The sequence below is a fragment of the Podarcis cretensis genome (genome assembly GCF_951804945.1).
Source record: "Podarcis cretensis genome assembly, chromosome: 11".
Taxonomy (NCBI): Eukaryota; Metazoa; Chordata; class Lepidosauria; order Squamata; family Lacertidae; genus Podarcis; species Podarcis cretensis.
The window spans coordinates 40,089,931-40,108,101 of NC_137180.1; the positions used below are offsets into that span (position 1 = coordinate 40,089,931).

Below are 18,171 nucleotides of genomic sequence, written 5' to 3' on the forward strand. Positions count from 1 at the left end.
TTTCTCCTTTTTTGCACACCAATTGGATATCTTGATGTTTAGTAGCATAAACATTTTGATAAATGTGTAAACAAAGAACAATTAATTAAGTAACAATAAATGCAATTGCTTATACAGTGGTACTTCCGGTTAAGAACTTAATTCGTACTGGAGGTTCATTCTTAACCTGAAACTGTTCTTAACCTGAGGTACCACTTTAGCTAATGGGGCCTCCTGCTGCCACCACACAATTTCTGTTCTCATCCTGAAGCAAAGTTCTTAACCCGAGGTACTATTTCTGGGTTAGCGGAGTCTGTAACCTGAAGCGTCTGTAACCTGAGGTACCACTGTATAAGTGGAGACTTGCTGGATTTCTTTTATTTATTTATATAATAATACTTCTTTTTTTTTGCCTCACCTTATTAAACCTTATTAATGTGTATACATTAGTCAAGGCAGCTTACTAGTCCTTCTGGTCCCGTTTCCCACCATGGCAAAGCCCACATAAGCCGAGCAAGAAGGCAATAGCTGCTCCCCAGCAGCTGGTAATCAGCAACATACTGTCTCTCAGGCTACGGATTGCATGTGGCCATTATGCACATTTAAAGCCATGTTGTGAATTCTTCACATTTTGTGAAGAAGGTGCTTTCTATCACCTGCCTTGAATTTCCTACCAATCAAGTTGCATTGGATGATGTCGTATGAGAAAGACTTTCTCCATCCCAAGCAGCATCATTTTATAAATCTCTGAAATGTTCCTCTTTGATCATCTTTCTCCTAATTAAAGAGCCCCAGATCCTGTAGCCTTTCCTCATAGTACTCTGGCTTTATGGCAATTTTGGTTGCCCGTAAAAACTCGGTTACAGTTGGGAAAGAGGATTAAGAGAGAGAAAATGTAGTTTTGATGAGGGACAGGACCTGAAGGGAGAGAAGTGGTTCCAAAATATGTTCATCGGTTGTCCAGCCATTTACAGGATTTGTCAACTGCAATCAAAGTGAAGATGGTGTTTTCTCTACATTTTCTTTTTTTGTAACCTGCATTAATACTACAGTATTTCAGAGATCCTTCCAGTAATACTCATAGGCTGTAAACCAGATTGGCTGGTGGGTGTTCTGGCCTCAAACACATGTGTCTGTCCAGTTAACTAAACAGACATCTAATCCACACTGTCAAATACTGAGCTGCAGAAGAAATATTAATGGGTGGTTGAATATGACTGAGATAAAACAGATTGTATGGATGAAGTGAAAAGACAATGCAAGGTCTGACCCTCCATTTGCAATTCAGAGTGGCAGAGGAAGGTTTTTCTTCTCGTCTAAATAGGGTTAGATTTACTAAATAGGAACAATCAGTTTATGATGATACTGTATATAGCAACACTTTATCAGTTGCTAGCAAATCACAAAGGGAAAATTAAAGCAGTTCTAAATGCAGAGACTGGTACAGTACATACCTAAAGCATTTTGAAGCACATTAGTTCCCTCAGAGAATTCTGGGTCCTGCAGTTTACCCCTCGCAAAGTTAACAACTCCCAGCAACCCTTTTACCAAACAAAGGGGGGGGGATGTGTTTTGAATGTGTTTTAAGGGTACAGTGTGCACACAGCCTATGTGACAATATAACAACAATGCCTGCTTGACACAGTATAGTGAGAGCAGCAAAAGAGTTGCTCATGGCACTAGTATCTGTGAGCATAAGCAATAGCTTGTCACAGACTCACATGCAGATACAAATGGAGTAAGTTTTCATGTGATTGCTCTCTGCGTTCTTTGCCCTTCTGTGTCACACCTTTTTGCAAACTTGGTGCAGCAGACATACAGAGAAGTTTCTACAAAAAAAGATCACATCTACTCACTGAGGGGACCATTTGCACATCAACAGACACAAAGGCATCATAAGCTCTTCACAAGATTTGCACACTTGCCCAGTGATTTAATAGCAGAAACCATGTGGGAATGTTCAATGCTTCAAGTGAGCAACAAACACATAGGACTAGCTGGAAAAGCCCTGCAGCTGTTCCTTGAACCAAGTATTGTAATTATTGATATTGTTCCTGTATAACTTGAACTTTGATTCCTTTCAAATATTTCCAGAGAACACGGTGTAAATTCTACCTATATATTTTATTGTGCCCTATTACCTTTCTATGGTTGACTTGAAGCTGTGAAAATTATTTTTGAAAGTCTTTATTTTTACCTCTTGCCAGTTTTCTTTCATATTTTCTCCCCCAAAGGCTAAGCTAATTGCTGCACGAATTCATGTGGAAAAACAAATTACTTTGATGCAAGCATGAACAAACCCCTCACTAACTTTCATGTGTTCAGAGTAGTTCAAGCTGCAATTTATATTTATATAACAATGCAATCAACACAGATCATGGATGTACTTAGACTTTTCCAGAATCTGAAATGGTGGAACACTTTATTTTACATGCTGTAAATCCCTGGTTCAAATATGAGGCACAATCCCACACTAGGAAGGACAGAAATCAGTTATTGAAGTGCCAGTCACTATGTAGTCAAATTGCGATAGCAGTTTTCTAATTTTAAACTGAGGCCCTTGGCCCTTAGCCAGAGATGTTACTTTAATTTCTGTTTACAGCCCTAGAATCCTGGTTTCATTAGCAATCCCATCTATTTCAGAGGTTGTGTCCACATTCCTTTGCTCCAAAAGCTTAGCTTGGAAAGGTCCACTCCACTGTAAGACGCTGTTTCAGTTTTTGCTAACAGAGCTGTCATTTCAGTCCTACTCTTGAAAACTCAGACTTCCAGACTTTAGGTGACAGGGAAGACTCCTCTTTGTTGTCCTATTTCAGATGCTGGAATTGTTTCTTTAGTCCAAAAATATGTATCCATGGTCCATTCTTTTTTGCAAAAACGTGCTGTGACATGCCCCGTGTGGGTGCTTCTTTTCAGCAGCTGCTGAACTAGTTTGTTTAGTGGTGTTCTGGTTGGAACTATGGAAGTGAGATATAGGCCTAAGCTGCCATGTTCCCTGGGTGACCCCCACCCCCACTTTTCAGCCAATTGATACATAAAGATATTCTGATGCTTGGCTATGGACATATTTAATTTCAATATATTTAAATTGATGAACACATGCAAGAAACAGCAGCAGTTCTGTGAAAGCAGTTCTTGAAGTACAAAAATATATATTTTTTTAAAAAATAATGTTTTCTGGATCCAAATGGGCAGGGAGCTATTTATTTCTCCAGACTGCAGAACAGTCGCCTTTCTTGTGAATATAGAGCTGCCATCCTCAGTGGTGGCATGTCCTATGAGGAAAAGCTGTGTCTGAAATCTCAGTGAGCGGAATACTTGGATTTGACATCGCTTTTCAAAATGAGACACAACACCATGCTCCCATCCTGAAGAGATAAAAAATCATGTTGTGGCCTCCTCTTTCCTTGTGGCTTCAGCCATGATGAAGTTGTGATGGTCTGTGGTTTCTTGTTGCCATGGTTTCTGAAATAATAATGTTGCACTGAGCTGTTATATTTAGGGCCCTGTGTGCGGCTTATCATTGGGGAAATATCAGAAACATGATTTGCCTGGAGGAATAGAAGCAAGGCCCTTTTCCAGTGGAAAGTTATTTATGAAGAATTTATCTGAGAGTAAAACAGGATTTATGACCATCTATATGATAGGATAGGAAGGCGTGTTGAGAATTGACTTTTGCACGTTCCCTCAGAAAATAAACACACGTTTCCTTTCTCAGGAAGCAGCAAATTCCCCCAGAGTTAATTTCTTCTGCCAACACCACCTCATCTCCCTCAGATCGTGTGACTCCAAATGTCTTTCCTGTCTCACTCCTGATAACCAGGAGCCATTTTGTCCTAGCTCACAAAGAATAATGGAAAATCTGCCTTCTGAGGAGCAAGGCTGCTCTTCTTTTCCTTCAGACACCAGAGACAGGACTAGTAAAACTGTTAACACCAGTCTTAGTCCAGAGTCACCAGACAAGAGCCAGATTGACCTGGTTATTTTTAAGTGATGTTTATGAGGTGGAGTCTAGGAAAGAGGAACCTGTAGAAGGTGTTTCTAAGTATAAATAGATAGGTCCTTTCAACTTGGGAAATGTGGGTTGGGGAAATGGGGGAAAAAATCTTTATGAGACAGATTAGGGCATCTGCTCCTCCCTTCCCTCAGATTCTTAGAAGGCATTCCTTTTGCTGTATCTTTGGCGCCATTTTCATCCAGGAAACTTACTTGTTTATTGTGTTACATGCCATGCTTTTTTCAGATGAAGTTTTAAAAGGAGCTTACTTTAAAAAAACAAACAAATTCACAACAATAACATACAATGTAAAAATGACGCTGCAAATGAAAAACACCACCACACATGCAGTAAAAACAGCAGACTCAGGAGGCAATCCTGTGCACCCAGGGGTCTGATGTGACAAGCAAGTCTTTCTGCCTCCCCCCAGACCCCTCTCAAATTTGCTGGTGGTGGCGGCAAAAAAGAAAATGTAATGTAGACATGAGGTTGATGTGAGCGGAGAGGTTTACACGATTCCACCTAGTATAAAACATAGGGACAGAAACTGCTTCCTCCTCAGTAATCAGACTGATAGTTTGATGGGTAGGGAGGGTGGTTTTTTTCTGTGCTATTAGACACAAAATACAGAGGAGTAAAATATTTGTGCATAAAATTGATAATACACAGTTTGCAATGAGACATTTTAGGAGTTATGTGTTCATTAAGCAGTTAAATGACAGGCAATGTCAGGGTGAGCATGTACACAAATTATATAAGGGTAGAAAACTTAAAATGTCAAAACCACAGTAAAACACCCCCCTTTTTTTGGCTCGAATGGATCCAGCGCCGAGGGCCTTCTGGTGGGCTACAGGGAACCACACAGAGGGCCTTCTCGGTAGTGGCGCCCGCCCTGTGAAACGCCCTTCCATCAGATGTCAAGGAAATAAGCAGTTATCCTATTTTTAAAAGACATCTGAAGGCAGCCCTGTTTAGGGAAGTTTTTAATATTTAATGCTGTATTGTTTTTAACATGTGATTGGGAGCAACCCAGAGTGGCTGGGGAGACTCAGCCAGATGGGTAGGTTATAAATAATAAATAATAATAATAATAATAATAATAATAATAATAATAATAATAATTCACCTTCATCTTTGGGCAGGTAATGCTTTGCTGTGACCTTGTAAACACAAAGTACCTCTTTTTTTTCTCCAGTTAGTTACTGTACTAAGATGGATTCATAAATGTGTTGAGTATGAGAGAAACAGTCACTGATACAGGGTACAAGCAAGGTGTAAAGCACACTTTGTTCTGCATTTATTTATTTATTTTTCCTGTAGAGTTGGAAAAACTGCTTAAAAACAACAACACTGAATAGCAACTCTCCTCAGCTGATCTCCACAGATGAAATGAGAAGGGGTTGTATGCCCCTGTGTGCTTGCATATGAGTAACCACTCCCAGAGCACTAGCCAAGGGTGAATGCGGCTCTCAAGCCAAAAAATGTTAGCCACTTGCTATACATACTTACCTGGGGGGATGCACCATTCAAATCAGTTGGACTTACTTGTAAGTAGACATGTATAGGCTTGCACCCTTAGTCATAAAATGCCTTCTGGTATTAAAAAACAGCAACTTCAAATGCTGTCTCAAAATGGAATAAGTGGGAGCCTGTCAGTCTTGGCATAACCAACCAACCATGGAGATGTGGGTGAAAATAAGTATTGGTTGGTGCCAGAGCTTAATTTTAGCTGGGGCTCACTATAGCTTAGCCTCAGCACAGTGGCAGGACTCAGCATGATGATATGGGAAGGAAGAACAGATGATTTGAGCATGAGTAGAATGTCTTTTGTTCGCCTCTAAGTATTCACAGGTGGACGCAGGTGGCGCTGTGGGTTAAAGCCTCAGCGCCTAGGGCTTGCCGATCGAAAGGTCGGCGGTTCGAATCCCTGCGGCGGGGTGCGCTCCCGCTGCTCGGTCCCAGCGCCTGCCAACCTAGCAGTTTGAAAGCACCTCCGGGTACAAGTAGATAAATAGGGACCGCTTACCAGCGGGAAGGTAAACGGCGTTTCCGTGTGCGGCTCTGGCTCGCCAGAGCAGCGATGTCACGCTGGCCACGTGACCCGGAAGTGTCTCCGGACAGCGCTGGCCCCTGGCCTCTTAAGTGAGATGGGCGCACAACCCCAGAGTCTGTCAAGACTGGCCCGTACGGGCAGGGGTACCTTTACCTTTACTAAGTATTCACAACCAACCCCAACGTATCTAGGATTTGGCGAAGGGGGTGAGGGATGAGGGTGAGGCACAGTCAGGCCTGGGATGACTCACACTGACTACCCATGAACTAAACTTTGGATTCTTCTCTTTGCTTGTCATATTGTCTATGGAAAATGCAGCATTGCCTCCATTCCAAGCCTCTTACTGTGAATGTGCTTTTCCCCCCTGTCCCCACTTTATGGCAAGGAAAGAGACAAACATAAACTTTGAGAGCAAGGAACAGCATGCTTGATTTGAGCTATATGAATACCCTCCAACTATGCAGAGAGAGCGAGAATGATAGGCCCCAAGAGGCCCACTTACCCTGTCTTCCAAAGAGCACTAAGCTACTATAACTCACAGCACCAGTAGATGTTGTCTAGGAATAAGTTATTTGGAAATTCCTTGTTTCACCCAGCATTCTCCCTATTCTTTTAGCCCTGTGTTATGTGCATATTCATGTCAGACTTTTTATGTACTGCTACTGTTTAAGGACAGCATGTATTGCTCATATGCAAATGAGCCTGAACCAACAAAAGTCAGACCAAAACTAATAGAACATTGCAAGTAATCACAGATGACAGCCATTGGGTAAAATGGGAACTACGTGTATTAAAATTGCCTTTATAATATGTGTATGTGTGTATTTGCAGTGCTATAGGTTTGGAACCAGACCTGCAGTTCTGGGAATGGAAGGTAGGGAGGCAATTTTCATTGATTCCTCCTGTTCCCTTATTTCCCCCAGCACTACTTCCCATGCTGTTTTGGAGGATTGCCCAACCCCTTAGAGCAAATTGAGAGCAGGGGCACAAGGGACTGCATGGAGAAGGAGAAATCAGCAAAAATCACCCCACCTCTTTTCACTTGCAGGAGCATCTCATTGAGATCTGCTCGGCACAATTTATAATTTATAATGTTTTGTTATCTGTTTCCATTTACCAAGAGTATCTGCCTTGTTACTTGCCTCTGTATATGCCTGACAAGAAGTAAACCTTTTTAAAACATAATTTTGTGTTTTAGAATCCTAGAATTATTTTATTTTATTATTATATGGGGTGTAATCATAGAATTGTAGAGTTGGTAGGGATCAGTACCATGCTGAAACCAACTGAGCTAAAACTTCTCTGATATTTAAATATGCACACTGAAGGTCCTGTGTGAGTGTCTGGAGGCAGTTGGAGGATGGATGGCGACTAACAGATTGAGGTTGAATCCTGACAAGACAGAAGTACTGTTTTTGGGGGACAGGAGGCGGGCAGGTGTGGAGGATTCCCTGGTCCTGAATGGGGTAACTGTGCTCCTGAAGGACCAGGTGCACAGCCTGGGAGTCATTTTGGACTCACAGCTGTCCATGGAGGCACAGGTCAAATCTGTGTCCAGGGCAGCTGCTTACCAGCTCCATCTGGTACGTAGGCTGAGACCCTATCTGCCTGCGGACTGTCTCGCCAGAGTGGTGCATGCTCTGGTTATCTCCCGCTTGGACTACTGCAATGCGCTCTACGTGGGGCTACCTTTGAAGGTGACTCGGAAACTACAACTAATCCAGAATGCGGCAGATAGACTAGTGACTGGGAGCGGCTGCCAAGACCACATAACACTGGTCTTGAAAGACCTACATTGGCTCCCAGTACGTTTCCGAGCACAATTCAAAGTGTTGGTGCTGACCTTTAAAGCCCTAAACGGCCTCAGTCCAGTATACCTGAAGGAGCGTCTCCACCCCCATCGTTCTGCCCGGACGCTGAGGTCCAGCGCCGAGGGCCTTCTGGTGGTTCCCTCATTGCGAGAAGCAAAGCTACAGGGAACCAGGCAGAGGGCCTTCTCGGTAGTGGCGCCCGCCCTGTGGAATGCCCTTCCAGCAGATGTCAAAACGATAAACAACTACCTGACATTCAGAAGACATCTTAAGGCAGCCCTGTTCAGGGAAGTTTTTAACGTGTGATATTTTACTGTATTTTTGGTTTCTATGGAAGCCGCCAAGAGTGGCTGGGGAGGCCCAGCCAGATGGGCGGGGTATAAATAATAAATTATTATTATTATTATTATTATTATTATTATTATTATTATTATTTCTGTGGAATATTTGTTGACCACCCAATCAACAAATTCCTGTGGACAGCTCATGTGGAGTTCAAAAAATCTGTGGTGCGTGTGTGGCTTCTATGTCCAAGAAAACAGTCAACTGCCTGTCATGGATGGGGTTGTACTTCACTGAAAGATACAGGTACATAGTCTGGGGGCTCTTCTGGATCCAACTCTTGCATTGTTGGCCCAGGTAACCTCAGCAGCTAGAAGCACCTTTTACCCTCTGCAACTGGTGTGACAGCTATGGCCATTCCTGAACTGGGAGAGCTTGGCCACAGTAGTTCAGACACTACTGACTTCAATATCAGATGCAATGCACTTTATTTGAGGCTCAGAGGTGGAGTAATGTGGGTGCGGTCTGCCCCGGGTGCCACCTCCAAGGGGGGGGGTGACAAAATGCGGTGCGGCACTCAATGTCTGTGAGAGATGCTGAGGCTTTGGTGCCCGACAGCTCCCCCTCAGCTGTAGGGTGGCAGGCAGACTCCTCCTCGCACATGATCTCTGGAAAAAAACTCAACAACTTTGGCTCCCCCCAAAAAGCTCAACAACTCTGGCTCCCCATTTTTTTCCAGGCAAAAAAATAAATAAATTTCAATGTGTGGCTGGGTGACAAGAAATTTTCCACACCGGGTACCACCTCATCTTGCTACGCCACTGTTGAGGCTTCCCTTGTGCAGTGGTGCCTCAGGTTAAGTACTTAATTCGTTCCAGAGATCCGTACTTAACCTGAAACTGTTTTTAACCTGAAGCACCACTTTACCTAATGGGGCCTCCTGCTGCTGCCGCGCCGCCGGAGCACGATTTCTGTTCTCATCCTGAAGCAAAGTTCTTAACCTGAAGCACTATTTCTGGGTTAGTGGAGTCTGTAACCTGAAGTGTATGTAACCTGAAGCGTATGTAACCTGAGGTACCACTGTACTTGATCAGAAAGCCACAGTTAGTGCAGAATGACGCTCTGTTCAGAGATTTGCACTGGTTGCCCAGTTGCTACCAGGCCAAGTTCAAGGTGTTTACTTGTGGAACTGGCACTGTTCTGCACGTGTAATAAATCAATCTTTTAGTGTAGCAGCACCTACACTTTAGAACTTCCTGCCTATTGATCAGGTTGCTGCCTCTGCTGTACTCTTCAGCGCCCACTTGAAACATCTTTTTAAGGCAATGCAGAAGATGCATGTGTTTTATTTTTTTAGCTTTTGTTGATTTTAATCAACAATTTATTTAATAGTGATTCAATATTTTAAATACTCATTTATGTTTTGTATTTTTGTAAACTTAGCAGGATTTTTTTAAACAATTAAGTGGTATATACATTTTGTTAAATAAACAAAATAAATAAATTCAAACATTATATTAAAACATGAATGGATACATTTTAAACAATAAAAATTGATCATTCAGTTACCTGTTAAAAACAAGCACAAGCAGTGTAATTTAAAGTCCAGAAGAAAATAATCTGTTCCAAAGAAAAGAAACTTTGTTTGTAAATACCAATAGTTCTATAAGCTTATAAAATTTAGCAGGATTCTAGTAATATAATCTAGTGCACAATGATGAACATGTAAATTCATTGTGCTCAGTGAGATTTAAGTTTGTATAACTGCTGGATTGATGCCTACAAATGTGTCTTAAAGTTAAGAGGGCAGTGGGCAGAATTCAAGTAAATTTCCTCCTGCTGTGATGAATAAATTACACAAGAATGTAACAGCTTGCTAGCAAATATTATTGGACTCAATTAAGTGATACATCTACTGTAGCTAAAGTACTTCTCCATCTGTGTTGCCCATCTATCACCCACATGAGTTGTGGGCTATAGACTCAAGTAGCAAAGAAAAAGGAGTATACTAAATTGGAATGTTATTCAAATACACTACAAAGTACACTACTAAGTACATAGGAAAGAAATATATCTCTTAGCACCACCACTACTTTATTTATGCATTGTTTCATACCCAAAGTTCTCAAGTAGCTTTACATAGTAAGCAAGTAAAATTTAAAATGTACCAACAATAATAACTAAAAGTGGTCACACTAAACATCCTCCAAGTACACACTTCCTTCCATAAAATTACCATAAGTAATCAGCATAAAATAGCAGGCATCTGAAAATCATTCCGTGAGTTAGCTATAATGTAGAGTAGTCCACTTTGTAAGATGCAACAGCCATGATCTAGAACGCTATGCCGAATGGCACTTTAGTCATATACCCATGTAAAGTGCATTGTACTAGTCAATATTGAGAATAGTGAATAAAATATGAGTGCTCCTGTCATAAGAAAAAACGATATTTATTTAATCAGTTATAATGGCCCCAGGGTGTGGTCTGAAGGAACATGGATCCCTACCACCTTGCATCCGGGTGGAGACCCAGTATGCTGCCTTGGGTTTCATGAAGGAAGGAAGATAAAGTATATATGTAAGAAAATAAATAAACGGCTTTTAAAAGGAACCTTGCCGCCAACTGAGTAGTCAGAAGAAAAGCTGAATCTGAGGCCATGACTAGCTGTGCAGCTTCTCAACCATTGGAAGGAACATCTTTTAATCATTTGCAAAGTCACTTCCTTAGGATTCCAGAGAGCCATAAGTACCATCACTACTAACAAGTCTGGATTAATTTGTTTAATCTTACTCATCTGAGAACTGTCTCAGAACTAAAACTTGAACATTTTTTTGTAGGTGTGATTGAAAAAAAAAGAATATAAGTGAGTGTCATGACACTGTAAAATATATTTGTGTGTGTATATATAAAATTATAAATTGCTTAATAATAAAAAACTGAGCAGTGCACATACAATAGTACAAAATACAACAATACACAGATAAAATTGTAAACAAGTATATATAACTAAGGGACGCAGGTGGCGCTGTGGGTTAAAGCCTCAGCGCCTAGGACTTGCCGATCGAAAGGTCGGCGGTTCGAATCCCTGCGGCGGGGTGCGCTCCCGCTGCTCGGTCCCAGCGCCTGCCAACCTAGCAGTTCGAAAGCACCTCCGGGTGCAAGTAGATAAATAGGGACCGCTTACCAGCGGGAAGGTAAACGGCGTTTCCGTGTGCGGCTCTGGCTCGCCAGAGCAGCGATGTCACGCTGGCCACGTGACCCGGAAGTGTCTCCGGACAGCGCTGGCCCCTGGCCTCTTAAGTGAGATGGGCGCACAACCCCAGAGTCTGTCAAGACTGGCCCGTATGGGCAGGGGTACCTTTACCTTTATATATAACTAAATTATGTGTCTGCATAGGCCTGCTGAAATACTAAAACAATGTTGCAAGGGTGCCTGTGTAATATTAATCAGCAGGAAGTGTGTATGCAGTAATCCAGTTTTCAAGTTACCAATACCAGGACTAATGTACTCAAGCTATCCTGATCATACCAGCCCAACCTGTTAAAAAGGCACTCCTAGCCACCAAGACCACCTGGGCCTACAGTGGATACAGGAGCACCTATTAGGCTGCATACCTCTTCCTTCAGGGCAGGCTATTGGCCAGTTTCTCAGACACAGGAACCACTAACTCACAGAACCTTTGTCTTGTTGGGATTCAAGCTCAATTTATTTCCCATCATCCAGCCCACCATTGCATCCAGGCGCTGGTCCAGGGCCTGCACAGCCTCTCCTGGTTCATATATTATGGAGTCATCAACATACTGGACTTTTATAAATGGACTTTATACAGTTCTGGGAATCAAGACACAATGATGAATCAAGATGGTTCTTTTCATAAATATTGGATCAGCTTTGCATACTTAGGAATAATTTATGATGACATTCATTCTGTTTATGATCTCTGATGATATATAGTTAGTTCCCACTCTTGAACAGTTCCCCACTATACTGAAAAATAATCAATTTTTGTCCATATCTATTTCTATCAATTTTAATAAAAACAATATAATACTGAAAGTATAATATTGAAAATTGGCAACTGTGAAAACAGGATGCTGTCGAAGTGTAAGGCACATTCAAACACATTCCCCAGAAAGTCAAAGGAATAAACAGGTTGATGACCTGATTTACCTTATGAAAACATTTTGTTCATATATTGTATTTTAATAGCACCAGATGAAAACTAATAACACCTTTACAATTTTGACAGGTTTACTACAGCTATCAAAAAGTTCAGTTTACTGAATCCACTTCTAATATTTAGTGGGGCCTGTTTAAATCCATCAGCCTTAAGTGCAATAACTAAAGGAAAACATGGTTCCAATTTTAAATGCATTTGGAGCACACTTTGCACTGTTTGGTAAGTACTGTACTACTTTTCATTTTGGAAAGCTATGTCACCCCTAGGCCTCATTCAGATATCACATGGATAAGGCTAAGGATGGACGATATTGTCAGTCTTGGTTTAAGCAAGATAATCAGTGTGGGTTTGCTCCTTCCTTCAGCAATGAAGTCTGCAGCATATCACAACTGCCACTTTTAATATATGCATGCATAAAAACTGGGTAATAGGCACAATCTTTGAGGCACAATCTCCTCTTTTTCTCTCATAAAGCAGGAAAATGTTTCTTTGAATATTGTCCCTGATCCAACGCATGTAGATATCATTTACAGTGGTACCTCTGGTTACGTACTTAATTCGTTCCGGAGGTCCGTTCTTAACCTGAAACTGTTCTTAAACTGAAGCACCACTTTAGCTAATGGGGCTTCCTGCTGCTGCCACACCGCCGCAGCGTGATTTCTGTTCTCATCCTGAAGCAAAGTTCTTAACCTGAGGTACTATTTCTGGGTTACTGGAGTCTGTAACTGAAGCGTATGTAACCCGAGGTATCACTGTACAAACAAAAAAATTCTTTACCTCATAACTAATGTTTATCATATGCATATTTAATCAACAAAGCATCATCTCACTAATTACCGTATTTTTCGCTCTATAACACGCACCAGACCATAACACGCACGTAGTTTTTAGAGGAGGAAAACAAGAAAAAAAATATTCTAAACGAAATAGTGGATATATGATTTTTGTGGTTCATGCTGTGGCCACAGACATGTGATCTGACAGTGAGTTTGGAGTAGCCCAATGCAAAAATCCTGAGGATCTATGTGGATCCATGCTTTGTAACCACAGAGGAGGGAAGGAAGGGGAACCATGGATCCTCTGCTCACAACTGCAGCAGATCCCCCCCGCCACCCGCAGGCATTCGCTCCATAACATGCACAGACATTTCCCCTTACTTTCTAGGAGGAAAAAAGTGAGTGTTCTGGTGCAAAAAATACGGTAGTTAAGATAATTAGATGCAAGCCCTACTATGTACAGTGACCCTATCTAACTTCTAGCACTGAAAAATATTTTTTGTTCCACATCCTGGATTGTTCCTCTTAGCCTTAAGCATCTCCCTTGTGTGATTGAAGGGGAAGAGGGCATCCCCTCCCTCATATCACTGTGGCCATAAGTTGGAGGGATAAGTGGGAAGCCTCTTCTATATATATAGGCTCCCACTAGATTTGGAACCCTGAACTCCCATTGTGCCAAGCCACAGAGGGAGCCTACATGAACTCCCTACTATTCTCCAACACATGTATCACATCCACACCATACATTGAAAGTGCATGACTGCTCCCCAAAGAATCCTTGAAACTACAGTGGTGCCTTGCAAGACGAAAAGAATCCGTTCCGCGAGTCTCTTCGTCTAGTGTTTTTTTTGTCTTGCGAAGCAAGCCCATTAGCGGCTTAGCGGATTAGCGCTATTAGCGGCTTAGCGGCTTAGCGGATAAGCAGCTTAGCGGCTTAGAAAAAGGGGGGGGGAGTTGGAAAAACTCGCAAGACATTTTCGTCTTGCAAAGCAAGCCCATAGGGAAATTCGTCTTGCGAAGCACCTCCAAAACGGAAAACCCTTTCGTCTAGCGGGTTTTTCGTCTTGCGAGGCATTCGTCTTGCGGGGCACCACTGTAGTTTGTTAAGGGTGCTGAGAGTTGTAGTTGTCTGATGGGTAAGCTGCTATTCTCAGAACTTTTGAGGGAAAGCCTTGCACTTTAAATGTTCAGTGCAGATATGATTGGCTGTGGAATGGTAACAGTGACACAAGGAAGGGGGCCAAATCAAGGAATGTGCCCTTTCCCTCACCCTTGCACATGGAAGGAGAAGGCTGCCTGAATTCTCCTATATATTCCCAGACTAATATTACATATGGTGCTTTGGAATTTGCTGCAGATTTTGCTTCCAATGAACTGCTACAACATTTTTCTTCTTGTAGAATCTTTTAAAGGAAGTTCTCTGCCCAGTTGATGTTCATTTAGATGGTTATGTCAAAACTGTTAGAAGAATGGAGAGCAATTTGGGAAATCCGGTAGCTAATGCAATGCTGGAAGCTATTCATGCAAGATGTAGCATTGCTTAATTCAGGTGGCCTTTAAATTTTTTCATCAATTGATTCATATCATTTCTATACTGCTTTACTGTATATTTTTTGAAAAGAAACCCTCAAAGCATGCATACAATCTAAGTTACAGCATGTAATAAAAATTACAAAATATCAAAACAAAACACTACAGATGAAGATCTCATATAAAAGACACATTTAAAGCAGCATAATTAATGGGAAAATAAACATAAGTCAGATAAAATTCTAATGCAATACTACAATAAACTCCACAAAACAGCATCATTAGTAACTAAACCTAATAACTGAATTATTAACACAGTAACCTTTCCCAAATACATCTCTTGCTTTTAAAAAAAGAAAGCTGGAGGCCAGACTCCAAGACTAAGGCAAATAGCCTGATATCTCAAATTTTCAAAATATAGTACGGTAATAAAGTTAGAAAGGCAAAGGTATCCAGTGGTGGCTTTACACTAGTGAAAAACATTACTGTTTATTCAAGGCATGATACTTTATTGTCACCAATCCCACCCCCATGTAGCCTCCTGAGCCCTGACTTAAACATTTCCCCACTGAAATACTGTACCAGCATCACTACTGTTTAAATAAAACAACATTAATTGTTTATCTGTTCAGTTTCACAAAACAGTGTTGCAATTTTGGTTGGTGATTTCATTTTGATTTTTATAGGAACACTTCACTCAAATCGAATACACCCAGCAGGAGATTTTACAATGCATGACCTTTTGAATATTCTTCCCTTTATTGATGCCCTTCTCGTCATCAGAGTGACAGGCAAACAACTGATGGAAGCTCTTGAAAATCGAGTTTATAAGATAAACCAGCTATTGATGGAAGGTATGAAGTATATATATATTTTTAAGTGCCCCCTGAACTCCTCTGAAAATGGATTTTTAATGTTGTAACAGTCAGCATTTATCAATTTCCATATTGCATGCAAATTATACTATTCTTACTGTCTGAATTTATGTCACACTAAACTATGGCTTAGTGCTATGCACATTAGCTGGAATGAGCTGAAGTGAAGGCCTGGATTTGCATGCTTCCCCTCCCCTCCTCCTTTGTTGCCAGGAGAAGGACTTTGTCAGCATTTAGTTTCACTTTCACAGAATCTTGGCATCTAATATAGGAATGGGGGAGAAACTGGATCCTATTTGCATTTAAAGGTGAACCTACCAAGTTTACTTTCTAAAACAATTGAAATACACCCATCTTTTGAAATGTGAGCTTCTGAGAATTTTGTGATGTAGTTCCCCAATCAAGTACAGTCGTACCTCGGAAGTCGAATGGAATCCGTTCCAGAAGTCTGTTCAACTTCTGAAATGTTCGGAAACCAAGGCACGGCTTCCAATTGGTTTCCAATTGTGCAGGTGCGCCGGAAACAATAGTGGAAGCCATGCCAGATGTTTGGCTTCCAAAAAAAGTTCAAAAACTGGAACACTCACTTCCAGTTTTTGATTGTTTGGGAGCTGGAACGTCTGACTCCCAAGGTGTTCGGGAGCTGAGGTATGACTGTAAGGTGTATAAAAGTGCATACACTGCAGTAAACTGTGCATAAGAATGCATATATTCATGAAAAAAACATACTGAAATGTATTATATTAAGGAAAATTGCTTTGCACAAATTTGTATATTAGGCATATAAAATGTATACATTAGGAGAAATTAGTACAGTATTTAAAAATGTTTTGCAAACTGATACAGAAATGTGGAGAATTGAACTTAAGAATGGAAAAATGAGAATCTTGACAGATTTGTCCATCCGTATATGTGATTGCATATGAACCAACGCTTGAATCAAAAGTATCAACAGCTTGGGGAGGAGGGACATAGGTCAGTGGTAGACCATATGCTTTGCCTACAATAGTGAGAGTTAGAAACCTCCTTGTGGAGATGAGAATGCCAGAGGCTGCACTAAACATTATGTTTTGCACCTACCACTTTTTTATGGAAGACAAATAGCCAGTTGCACTTAAATGCAAAAGAGAGTGAGATAAGGCTTTGCTGTGCCTCTCAGCTAGCAATTGGAGCACAACTCCCATGCCAGCTCTGTATGAAGGCAATGTAGATTTGTTCTGAAACCCAGTGCAGCTGTGTGCAAAGTTTTTTCAGTCTCACACTTGCTTTAATCGGCTCCTGCCTGTGTACATTCCAAACATCTGTGCTCTGTGCTGTATTTTATGTTTGGTAACTAGAGTGTCTTGCTAAATTTAATAGGTCAAGGCAGGCTTCTTGGATAGTGCACTAGGGGTTGCTGAAATTAGAGGAAGGCTAGAGAAAGAGCTCACAGAGGTGGAGCAGGAACTGTTATCTGCATGGCATTATTAATCAATGTGTGTTAAATGTTAGCACATGGAGGAATAGACTGTATTGATTTTGAAAGAGGGCTGAAATGTGGAGAATATTAATAAATGTGAGTTTATTCATCATAATATAAAATATAAACTGTTTTTATTAACATTTAGGTTTCCTCAAGTAGCAGGAATAGAATTTGGATTTGATCCAAATGCAGAACCAGGGCATTTTAAAAGACTCTGTAAAAATTCAAGGATGGTATTTAAAGCAAAATCAGATCTATCAACTTGCTGTTAAGGAATACTTAGCTAATGTAAGCACTTCTTTTAATATGCTATTTTGAACTATAGTGATGCTTATTCCATTTGACAAAACTATTTCTTATGACCATACCACGTTGGAAGGAAATAACAACTGGTGGACAAGCGAGGCAATGGAAGACATTTATGATAGGAATTACAAAAACTTCTTACCTGAAAATTGTGAAGGTGACATCAATGACAATCTTTCACGAGTGGTTTTAGTAATAGTCTGACCTGGGATAAGGTAGCTTCCTATCCAGGACTTTATAGTGAAATGCAAGTTGTAGCTAATATAGTATGTGTACAACTTGGTACATGTTTAAATATTCCACATTCTTCAACCATTTCTATTTTCACTTACATTTTGTATCACATCATAGTCTTCATCATTTATAAAAACGTAAGAAAGTACACACCTGCTAATCTAGCTGATTATCATTGTTATCAATAATAATTATTAATGTTTATTAGACTCAACTGGTTATTGACCAAAATAAATAAATACTCTACTCTGTTTATTAGACTTGTTAGTTGCCTGTTACCTGAAAGTCTCCAAGCAAATTACAAGACATTTGAAAACATTAATAAGAATACATCATGCCTGTGTTTCCCATTTTTTTCATCCTGCAGACCACTTAAAAAATTCTGAGGGTCATGGCAGACCACTTAGTGCAACTTTAATGCACTGTGCCAGATGCTGTATTATTTTTAATTGTATTTTTTCAGTCATGTGGACCACCTGATGAACCTCATGGAGCACTAACGGTCCATGGACCACAGTTAGGGAACCCTTGCATTATACCATCAAAATGAAACACCACCCATAACAGCCATAGGAAGCTTTGGCAGGTAAGTTGCTGTTGCAGCAGAGAGGTTGGCACAATGCAAACACACTTGCAGGACCACTGGATTCACTTCACAATTGTGTTTGCACTGCACTGACAT

The 18,171-nt window shown here is 40.9% G+C and overlaps 1 long non-coding RNA gene across 1 annotated transcript; it reads left to right on the forward strand.

The window, feature by feature from the left end:
- The first annotated feature begins 545 nt into the window (after positions 1-545).
- On the forward strand, positions 546-17,946 carry LOC307226872. The gene is made up of 4 exons (XR_013843629.1): positions 546-3,417; positions 12,376-12,525; positions 14,483-14,631; positions 15,299-17,946. It is a non-coding gene; the product is annotated as an uncharacterized lncRNA (long non-coding RNA).
- The last annotated feature ends 225 nt before the right edge of the window (positions 17,947-18,171 follow it).